Source organism: Mustela putorius, unplaced genomic scaffold (assembly GCF_011764305.1).
Source record: "Mustela putorius furo isolate JIRA1106 unplaced genomic scaffold, ASM1176430v1.1 tig00000224_pilon_pilon_pilon, whole genome shotgun sequence".
Taxonomy (NCBI): Eukaryota; Metazoa; Chordata; class Mammalia; order Carnivora; family Mustelidae; genus Mustela; species Mustela putorius.
The window spans coordinates 1,607,934-1,619,240 of NW_025421321.1; the positions used below are offsets into that span (position 1 = coordinate 1,607,934).

Sequence of the window (11,307 nt, forward strand, 5' to 3'; positions counted from 1 at the left end):
TGGGATGCTTTTCTCGTGGTGCTGGACTTCATTCCCCCTGGGCAGCCAGTACAGCTAGGATTAGAACCTAGGAAAAGTCCTATTAGAACCCAAGAAAGTGGGATGCCTGGGTGGCTTAATAGATTGTCTGCCTTCAGCTCAGTTCATGGTCTTAGGGTCCTGAGATCAAGACCTGCACAAGTGTCCATGCTGGCTGTGGAGCCTACTTAAAAATCAATCAAATAAATTTGTATGCTTTCAATGAATATTCGTAGCAGTATAGTAGAATACTGAAAACATGTATAATTCTCCATTTGTGACATCTGCTGCAGAATATACCTACAAATGTTCTATATAAAGACAAAAATTCAAAAATCTATTAATTTTTATTTGCTTTAACTGGTTCACACATCAGCAGTTGTACCTTAAAGCTGAGTGATAGTTAAAATTGACTTTTTCTTTAACTTTTCATTTTGAAATAAAGTCAGAATTAAAAAAAAATCAATCAAATAAAATCAGCCCAACACAAAGGATGCTGTTCTATACTGTGGATCAGATTTTATTTTTCTCTTTTCCTTTCTTCTTTCTTTCTAAAGATTATTTCTTTGTCAGTGAGAGAACACAAGCAGGGGGAGCAACAGGCAAAGGAAGAGGCAGGCTCCTGGTTGGGCAAGGAGTCTGATGCAGGACTTGATCCCAGGACCCTGTGATCATGACCTGAGTCATGTTAGGCTGCTGCCTAACAGACTGAGCCAACCAGGCACCCCCCGGGATCAGACCTCAATAACCCTACCAGATTTCTTTAGTTTTTTTGTTGTTGTTGTTTTCTGTTTTTTGTTTAATTATTTAATTATTTTTTATTTTCAGCATAACAGTATTCATTGTGTTTGCACCCCACCCAGCGCTCCATGCAATCCATGCCCTCTCTAATACCCACCACCTGGTTCCCCCAACCTCCCACCCCCTGCCGCTTCAAACCCCTCAGATTATTTTTCAGATTTCTTTAGTTTCAACATTTTAAAGGACACTGGAAGGTAGCTAATCCTACACCAGGGTTCTCCATCTGCTGGGGCTGTGCTGTCCAGGCCTGTGTGCCTCCTACCCCATCATTTCCACCCATGTTTTAGCCAGAGAACTGTTGGCAGGTGTGTGTGTGTGTGTGTGTCACCAAAAGCTTTGACTCGTCATTCATATCTTTATTATAAGCTTATGGTCTTTATTTTTCCTTTTTTTTTTTTTGGTAAGATTTTATTTATTTGTTTGTTTGTTTGTTTATGAGAATGAGTGGGGAGCAGAGGCAGAGGGAGAAGCAGACTCCTTGCTGAGCAGGGAGCCTGACATAGGGCAAGATCCCAGGACCCAATTTCTGATTATGACCTGAGCCCAAGGCAGATGCTTAACCGGCTGAGCCACCCAGGTGCCTCTTTATTTTTCCTTTATTGATTATCTGCCTTTCTTAGGGAGCCTTCTACCCGGGTTTTCATAACTCATAACTAAGCTATTCATCCACTAGGTGTGGCCTTTTTGGGGGTCATTTCTATACATTCTGGCTGTGCTGCTAAATGATGCTATGATCTTGGACTCATTTTCTTTTTTACCTCTCTGAGCCTTGGTTTCCTCTTTGGTAATGGGGATAATATGCCCTCTCTTGTAGATGTGTGGAGGGCCATGGCTGACTTGGATGCAGTTGGGGTCATCTCACGGCACATGGCATACACAATTTATCTTGCTTCCTGTCTTGATAACTACATCTTTGTTTTCATGCTGTCTTAGAACAAGTAGAAATTAACTTACATGTAGGTTGTGAATTCACGTACTTTTTTTTTTTTTTTTAATTTGACAGGCAGAGATCACAAGTAGGCAGAGAGGCAGGCAGAGAGAGAGGAGGAAGCAGGCTCCCAGCTGAGCAGAGAGCCTGATGTGGGGCTCGATCCCAGGACCCTGGGATCATGAACTGAGCCGTGAACTGGCTTTAACCCACTGAGTCACCCAGGCACCCCAGAATTTACGTAAATTTGACAGAGGTATTATTTTAGTTTAGTTTAGTTTTAAACAGGCTCCACGCCCAGTGCAGAGCCCAGTGTGGGACTGAAACTCACCACTGTGAGATCAAGACCCGAGCTGAGATCAAGAGTTAGCTGCTCAACCAGTCTAGACACCCAGGCATCTCTTCTGTTTATCATTTTTCAAAAAATGTGAAAAACAAGTAATACTTTCTCTGCCTGGACCTGTCCTCCACCTGCTATGCTGGCCTGGGGGTCAGATGTGTAACTGGTGTGGTGCTGGTGATGATGAGCAAGACAATTGTTAAGTCTTTTTACCCTAGCTGTTGTTGTCTTATTATTTCACTTTTTTTCTTAAAGATTTTATTTTACATCGTGGTGATATATGCTAAAACTGTAGCTACTGGCCCTGCGTTAAAACTTGGGTATGTAGGGCATTTTTCAAGGATTCATCCCTGGAAATACAGTATTTGTTTTTTTCTGTCTGACTTATTTTGCTTAGCACAGTACCCTCTAGGTACATCCATACTGTGGTAAATATCAGGAGCTCATCCTTTTTGATGGTTGAGTAATATACCATTTTGTGTATGTACCACTTTGTCTTCTGTTGCTGGACACTTGGGCTGCTTCCATATCTCAGCTATGGAAAAAAATGCTGCAGTAGGCTCATCTGTGCTTTCAGAATGTTGAGTCTGATGTGTCAACTGCCACAACAGTCGTGGGGACTCAGGAAGGGAGCCAGGTCCAGGAGGTAAGAGGAGGAGTGCAGCTTTAGGCGGTCTCAGTTGAGGTGGCTGTGGGACCTGCAGGTGTAGGTTCTGGTTTGGACAGTCAAAATGTAGGGATGGGTGCTTGGGGGAAGAGAGATGCAATCATGCTGTTGCCAAGGGACATACTCCTTGTAGAGTGACAGTTAAGGATTTAGGGTAATTCCTTCTTTTCTTGGGCAGATAAAGAGAAAGGGTAAAGGAGTAGTGGGTGGAAGGGGAGGGATGTGGCTTTGATGCCAGGAAAGCATTTTTGCACAGATGTCTAGAGAAGAGAGATTTCAAGGAATGAAATGTCAGCAATGTTCAATGATGCAAAAAGTTGCAGAGCAGCTTGATTAGGGGGTGGTGGTAGATCGAGGAGGTGGTCACTGAGTACTGAAAGAAAAGGCAAGGTGAGTAGTGGAGTCCTAAGCCAGACAGAGAGATAGAGTGACTGGGTGTGAGACCATGGAGGCCACACACAAGAATAGCCTTTTAGGAAGTTTGATGGTAAAGACAGACGATCATAACTCCAGGCATAGCTTGGATGAGCATGGGTTTTACAGGCTGTGTTTACCTATTTGCAGGTTGACTGAAGGGAGATGACACATGGTGCATGGTGCTGGGGGTTGTGGGTTGAGATGGGATCAGGTATACAGAAAAGCACACAGAGAGGAGTGTATGGATGCCCTGACTGCTTCTGTAGAACCTGAGGCCAACATTAGGCATGGAGGGAATGGAACGTGGCTCAAGGAGATGTGCAGTCTCAGATACAGACCACATGGCTCAGAGTCTTACAGGGCTCTCCTTACCTCTGCATGGCCCTTCTCACAGGGTTTAAGTTTTGAACAGTCCTTTTGTTGCTCTGGGTTTGGGGTGTGACTGGAGAGACAGAGCAGAGAGCAAGGGCTGAGGAAAGACCAAGAGGGCAGGAACTCACAGAGGGGAGTCTACTACCCTCTCTGCCTGCCCTGGTAGGCTGTCTCCTGACCTGGATGGACGGATGACCTGCCATTACTTCTTTTAAATATGCATTTGGCTTTCCCCTGCCAGAAAGCAACACATGTTTATTGAAGAATAGTGGGAAACCTCAGAAAAACTGAAAGAAGAAAATAAGCACTCAGCTGAAGACAGCCATTCAAAAGTTCTGGCACCTTTCCCTCCCAACTTTCACTGAAGTTGAACAGATAAATGTGCATATATGAAGTGATTTCTGGGAAAGACCAAAAAAAAAAAAAAAGATACCAACAACAAGAAAACAAAAAAGAGAACAAAGCAGAAGAAAATGGTGTTCATTTTCTTACTGAGGTTTTACTACCTACTTTTCTCCCTGGGCTTTCTTGACAAAACATGGCTCCACTACTTTCTCCTTCTTCAAAGTGTTTGACAGAGTCATTTGCTTTCACCATGGAGTATGAACAAAATGGACTATTGTTTTGAAATATTCTATCATGTATGCTGTAATATCTCATCCCGGACATGATACAAATGCTATGATAAAAAGAGGAGATGCTTTGAAAGTGATCACTAGAGTTGTGAAATTCATTGGCATGATCCTTCTTTTGAGGGTCATAATTCATTTAGTTTTTTCTGTTCCAGATTAAACTTCACAGTCTTCAGTTGTTATTTGCATTAGACACAGTATTAGCAGTAGTAGCAGTAAAAATACTCCTGTCACCCTTTTTACCATTTTAATTTTTTTTACCATTTTAAAATTTTACCATTTTACTAGCGTCCCTTATCACTGTAGCAACTTTAAACCCTGCTTCCACCCTGTTCATTCCTTTAAATGCCTTTTCTCTCTGGCTTTCCTTAAAACCTTTTTCTTAGTTTTTGGTGTTCTGTAGCTTTACCACAAAATGTCTAGTTGAAGATTTCTTGTCTTGCTTGTTATCTGTGCATTTCCTGTATTTCTGGTTTTATCATTTCTGTAAAATCCTCAGCTGTTGTCTTCTGAAATGTTGACTCTGTCCTTCTGCGGTACTTCCCAGATTCTTATCTAAACCTCCCATCTGTTGTCCATGTCTCTAGAGCTGACGTTCATACTCTTCTCCTGACTCCTTGTGTTGCATTCTGGGGAATGTCTTCACTTCTTGTGTGCAGTGTGTGAAGTCCTTCATTTGGGGCTCATCTACTGCCCCACCATTCTGTTGTGTTTTACGTCTCAGTGATTTTTGGTCCCCATTTAACTTCCTTCAGTTCCATGTTTACACTTGGCCTGTTGCTTTTGATAGGCTCTTGATCCTTCTTCATTTTTAAACCTCTTTTGTGTTCTTAAACAAGTAACATATAATATTTCCTATTCTGTATCTGATCATTCCAGTGTCTAAAGCCTTCATTTTCCCTCAGTCTGCTGTCTCTCACAGTGGCCTCATTTCTTGCGTGCTCTGTGATGGGATTTTGAGACCAAATTTATTGGAACATAGATGTAATCTCTTTTAATTCTGTGTTTTTCTGGAGGGTTTGTCTTTCCTTTGCCAAGAGGCTGGGAGTGTTCTTGGTTGGGATCACTTTGGTTCCATTTGAGGGTCCTGGTTTATTAAGGAAAGCTCAGGCTCAGTTACCCTAACTTACCATGTGGTGGGAACTGGGGTCTGGAGGGCACAGACTTGTAGAGATCCTGCAGTGAAAATGGCATTTGTTCTCTGGCACCCTGATTTGTTTCTCTTGAGCATGTTGCTTACAGATCAGGTTTTGGCTCACTTTGTCTGCCACCTTCCTTCTTCCTGTTTCCTTTCCTACCATCTTCTAAGTCCTTTCTTAGTTTTCCGATGTCCTCTAAAGCCCAGAAATGTTTTGTGAATTCCATTTGTCATCACTAATTGCAAGTCTTGTCCTGCAGCAGGAAGGCCAGAGCCAGACACTATAATGCTCTGCCTCTCACAGAGGAGATTTTAATACCCTCTCCTCTTGTCCAGAAATTCTAGATTCGGGATGGAATTATGGATACCATAATTACCATCTACAGAGGATTAGTTGCCTATATAATAGAACAAGTATGCATTATTCTAATCTTCCTAAAACTTCCATTTTGCACAATAAATATGAATGAATAAGGAACCCGCATCACTTTTTTTTTATGCAGATGTTTTCTTTCTGTCTCTGGCTTTAGAAGGTAGGTTGTAATTTGTATGGTTCATTCTGAAAATTGGGTAACTTCATTCTTATTTTCTACATGTTGGTGCCATATAAAGTGATGATTTATAGAGATTCAGAGGTAAATATTTATCAACATATAAATAATTGGGGAAGGCTTCCTTTACAAAAGGTAGGATTATTAAGACCTGTTTAATCACAGGAGGGATATCCTGTAAAGCTAGCCCGTAAATAAAAAGTGGATCAGAAGAAAGCAGAGAGGGGCGCCTGGGTGGCTCAGTTGGTTAAGCAACCGCCTTCGGCTCAGGTCACGGTCCCGGAGTCCCGGGATCGAGTCCCGCATCAGGCTCCCAGCTCCATGGGGAGTCTGCTTCTCCCTATGACCTTCCCGCCTCTCATGCTCTCTCTCACTGTCTCTCTCTCAAAAAAATAAATAAAAATCTTTTTTTAAAAAAAGTCAGATGCTCAACAGAAGAAAGCAGAGAGAGGAGTTTGGAAGGAGCATGTGTAGGGACACCTGCTGCCTATCCCTGTAAGTCAGGGGCAATCTGGAAGCGAAACCTTGTTAAAGGAGGCAGTAGTGTTTAGATGTAATGAGCTACTGGAAATCTCACAGTGTTCTGGTGGAGCAAGTGGTGTGCAATCAAGGCGCCAACCCAGTTGAAGTTGCAGCTTCAGGCAGCAAGCGAGCAGGCCTTTCAGTCTGCCTATATCTCCAGTGGGAGCAACTTATCCTCCTTGAAGTTGGTCTCCAGACACCTTTTCCTGTGGCTACACATCTGTGCATCACTGAGAATTTCTGTGGTTGCTGCTTTATGGGGATGTTTGTCAGTTTTGGGTTTTGTTTGTTTTGTTTTTTACCGAGGTTAACTTGCTAACTTTACTCTTCTCTTAAAAATATATTTCATCTAGGGGCACCTGGGTGGCTAAGTGGGTTAAGCCTGTCTCTTCAGCTCAGGTCATGATCTCAGGGTCCTGGGATCGACTGCATTGGGCTCTCTGCTCGGCAGGGAGCCTACTTCCTCCTCTCTCTCTCTCTCTCTCTCTCTCTGTCTGCCTCTCTGCCTACTTTGTGATCTGTCAAATAAATAAATATTTAAAAATATATATACATATATATTTCATCTATCATTGCCATGTATTTCAAATGGTAGTGGGGAATGATGGTGTGGGACCCCATAAAATGAATTTACACTGCCATCTTGACAACAATATAAGTGTTGTACACAGCCATCCTGTGTCCCCTTTCCTTCTGAAATGGATTCTCTCTTCCCAGCTGTTATCAATGGAAGACCGGGGTCTTTGTTGTTGTAGGTGACTTGTCCAAGATCACACAGCTTTCGAGGTTTAACCTTTGGTCTGATTGTAGGACCCATTTTCTTTAACTCAGTGCCATGCAACTTACCATGTAGGAGTCTCAATACTCTCCTGCTTTTGAAGCTATACTCCACAGGCCATGTCTACCAGTACGTATCTATTCTTGTTTAGTTCACTCATTTATTACACACATTTACTGGATGCCAGCTACGTGTTTCAGGCACCTTTCTAGGTGCTGGAGATATGGTGGTGGGCCAGTCAGACACAACCCTCTGCCCTCATTGAGCGTGTTCCATTTTGTACTACTGGAAGCATCCACCAGGAATAATGGACTTATGCCAGAAGTCCAACGATGACATGAGTCCCAGAAAATTCTGAATGGCTCTTTGTGGAAGTGATGCTTTGGTGGCAGCCCTCGAGGTAGCTCCCTGCACAGGCGAAAAGGAGGGCTGATGTAGAAATGCCTGATGACTGGGCTTCAAGGTCAGATAACTAAGCCAGGTCTTTAAGGTCTTATTTAGCTCTGAGATTTTTCAAGAACTTTCCATGATACATGTGCATATTATAGTGACATAACAAAAACCCTATTCATAGCACACTGTAAATTTGGAGAACGATTGTCTTTGCATTGTTTTTATGATTAATTGGCAGTTAATAATACAGGCACTGTTGTAAGTCACTTAACCCTGTGCCAGCACTTTGTGGTAAATTCTTTTATTATCCCTATTTTTCAGAGGGGGAGACTGATGCAAAGGGAGAAGTTCAGTGGTTCTCCACTGGCCACAGCTAAGCTAGCAAGAAGCAGAGCCTGCATTGGAACCAGGCACTGTGGCTCCAGACCCCAACTCTTCACCCTTGGGCTTCTTGCAGCACCCCTGCTTCCTTGTCACTAAGAACTTGGTGCAGGAATTTAACAGTACCTTTAACTTCTAGTTTTTTCTTTCTCAGAACTGAATCTGCATTGCATTGCATATCTGCATAAACATGTATTTAATTTTGCCACCTTTAATTTTGTTTTTTAGATAATATCTGAAGGAGTCAAGCTGTTTCTTCTGTGGCTTCAAGCACTTCATACAAACTGTGCAGTAGAGCAGGTGCTTTTTGCTTGCCTCGTGCCTGGTTTCCCAGTGATCATGTCATCCAGAGGGACCTGCACGGTGGAGATATTCATCAGTCCTAACCCTGGTGTGGTGGATGGTGAGGAACATTTTAGCCAGCCTTACATGTTGAAATGACTTTGGAAGTTCTCTTGAGGGATTCCTCAGCTTGTCATGATCCCGAATAGAACTCTTTATTTCGTAGATGGGTTTGGAGGAGGAATTATCCCCTGCTCTTTTTCACAGCAATGTCTTACAGACATTAGGATAGAAAGAATCAGAGCCTTTTTTATATGAAATGAGGACAGGAGACATTTACTGAAGTGGTGGAAACAGGAATGGAAGGGAGGAATCAGATGTTGGGAACAGCAGGAAGTAGAGACACATCATGTATCTGGAGTGTTTTCTTAGCTGTGAATGAAATTTAAATCTGCCATCCAAAACTACTGTTTATTGTCCTCATCATGGTTGTTTCATGAGTGGACATTTATCTGCTCACCCAGCTGTGTATTTTCATGCTGCATTCATGGAAAGACAGAAGCTGCTTCCTGGGAATAGTCATCGCAGCCATCTGTGCCCCATGAGTTTTAAGGAACTTGCCAGTTAGGGCCATTGATTGATTAATGCATATCACTTTATTGCCCCATGACAGGTACTTGATCCTTAGGCTGACCAAAGCAGAATTTGGCAGAGAGAAGAATGGTTTAGAGGGAAATGTGGCTTCATGGGACTTTGTACCATATTTCCAAGCCCTGGATGCTCACTGGCCTGGAGTGTAGTGTGAGCAGGTTCCAAAGGAGGGGCAGATGTATTTTAATGGAGGCCATTTTTTAAAAACCCTTTGAACGTTGGTGAAAGAACTCCTTTTTTCCCCACTCTGGAGTAAGGATATATGCACAAGAAATCACTCCGCTCTTGCCGGCCATATCAGGGGAAAGGATCACTGAGGACCAAACATGCTTTTTTCTTCAAGTACTATTGAACTATATGGTTATTCAGGTAAGAGAAAAATCATGGATAATTCAGGAATGTCCTTCCTCTTGATAGGAAAGAGGAAACATTGCTTATTTTATCCCAGCTCATTCATATTTTGTATGTTTGTTTGGTTTTTGAGGTGACTCTTTATGATATTTCACTAGAACTTGAATATGTGCCATATCACATCAGCAAAGACCTGGCATACATAATATTTTGTGTGAGAGTGTATGTCAAGGAAACAATAGAGTTCTCCCATCTGCTTTCATATTACCATATTCACACAGAACACTTCACTTCTAACACTGGCTGAGTGTCTGACTTCAGCTCAGGTCACAATCCCAGAATCCCGAAATTGAGTACCCCATCGGGCTCTCTGCTCAGTAGGGAGTCTTCTTCTCCCTCTCCCAGCTTGTGCTTTCTCTCTCTCTCTCTCTCCAAGTAAATAAAGAAATAATCTTTTTAAAAATACCTTATTGTATATATTCAAACCACAGAAAATCTCATTGTAGAGATTCATGGGTAAACTTAAAATATGATAGAGAGATACTTTTTTTCCCCTGCTTTACTTCACTCTTAAAGAACACATAGGCAGCCCTATAGATGGGATGTCATCTTGTTAATTGTGTAATTCAGCTGAATACTGCTCACCATTTTGCAATGTATGAATAGGTATGCTAAATTTAAGATTTGGGTAAAATAGTTTGTTAATGAAATTAACATAAAATCAGAGCTTTGTTTCCCTTTTAATAACATTCACTGTGACCCGTGATAACATCCCTAGTCCCCAGTGACCATCTCAAAAAGTATGTGAGCAAATTTAGAGTACAGGTACAGAGTGAGCTCCAGCCAAGTCACTACTTCCAGAAAATTGGACCAGTTACTTGACTCTGAAACCTCACTTTTCTCCTCTACAGGAATGAGGATAATACTACCACCTACCCCCTGACACTATAGTGGTAAAAGTTAAACCATGGGCCAACCGCTCAGTTAGCACTGAATAAATGTTATTCTTCTTCATGGTGAACAGAAGGCTGGATGATTACAAGCCAAGTAATTCAAGGGGGAGAATCATTGACACTTTATTGAGGGCAAACCAGTAAGTAGGAGCAGGGTCATGGTTAGGAGTGAGCAAAACAGGCTTCTTCTGGCTTCTGTCACCACACAAAACCCCTTTCTTTCTTTTCTGCCATTTCAAAGCTCAGTGGTGCCAATTTGCTCTTCTCCAAAAAGTTCAAAACAGACAACACAAGAATAGAACAAAATGGATTGAAAAGAGAAAACTTTGCCACCAAGCCCTGGTAATGTCAGGTCTACTTAACTGTGTTGTACAAATTCAGTACAATGGTATTTTTATAATATAAAATTAAATGATTATATGAAGATATGTCATTTGACTATTTATGTTTAAATGTTTATAGCTAACAAAACTATTTAAGTTTTTATGTTTATTTTTATATGGTAAAGATTTTCTATGCAGTTCATAGATACAGTCATTTTTAAGCAATACACTGTACATAATATATGTTGAACTCTGTGGACCCAGTTCGTGTACAATGGGTCTCTCCAGACACATCTTCCACCATGAAGACAGACCTCATCTCAAAACTAAGCAGCGAAGCTAGAGAGTGTACCTTGTGCTTAAGGCTAAGAGGCAATGGTGTCGTGAACACCTGTACCCCAGAGAGGGGATTCATCAGAAAGACAGACTCATGGCCAATAGAGTATATGAGAGATTGAGGAATTCATCATGCACTTCAAGGTGAGCAAGAAACAGGTCTGATTAAAAAAAAAAAAACTTTCAACTCAAACAGCACTGTAGATCAACTGTCCATCCACAATCATGGTCAGACCAGAGGACAGAAGTGGACCCAAAAGTGTGTGCAAACAATAGGGAAAACTGAGAAAATCACTCCAAGGAAGCTGAAGTGTGTACAAATGGTTAAGTTCAAAGAATCCCTAGTTTCAGGAAGAGGGCCATCAAATTGCAGGTATAGAACTCTAAGAAACAACACTGGAGAGAAACCACCTTTCAGTGAACACCATCTCTCTGGAAGGTGGAAGCCTGTTCAAACATTGGAGTGAAGGGAC

General features: G+C 41.9%; 1 long non-coding RNA gene across 1 annotated transcript; it reads left to right on the forward strand.

The window, feature by feature from the left end:
- Positions 1-2,681: 2,681 nt before the first annotated feature.
- Positions 2,682-10,593, forward strand: LOC101692957. Its single transcript, XR_001181487.2, has 4 exons — positions 2,682-2,733; positions 8,167-8,341; positions 8,894-9,240; positions 10,417-10,593. It is a non-coding gene; the product is annotated as an uncharacterized LOC101692957 (long non-coding RNA).
- Positions 10,594-11,307: the final 714 nt, after the last annotated feature.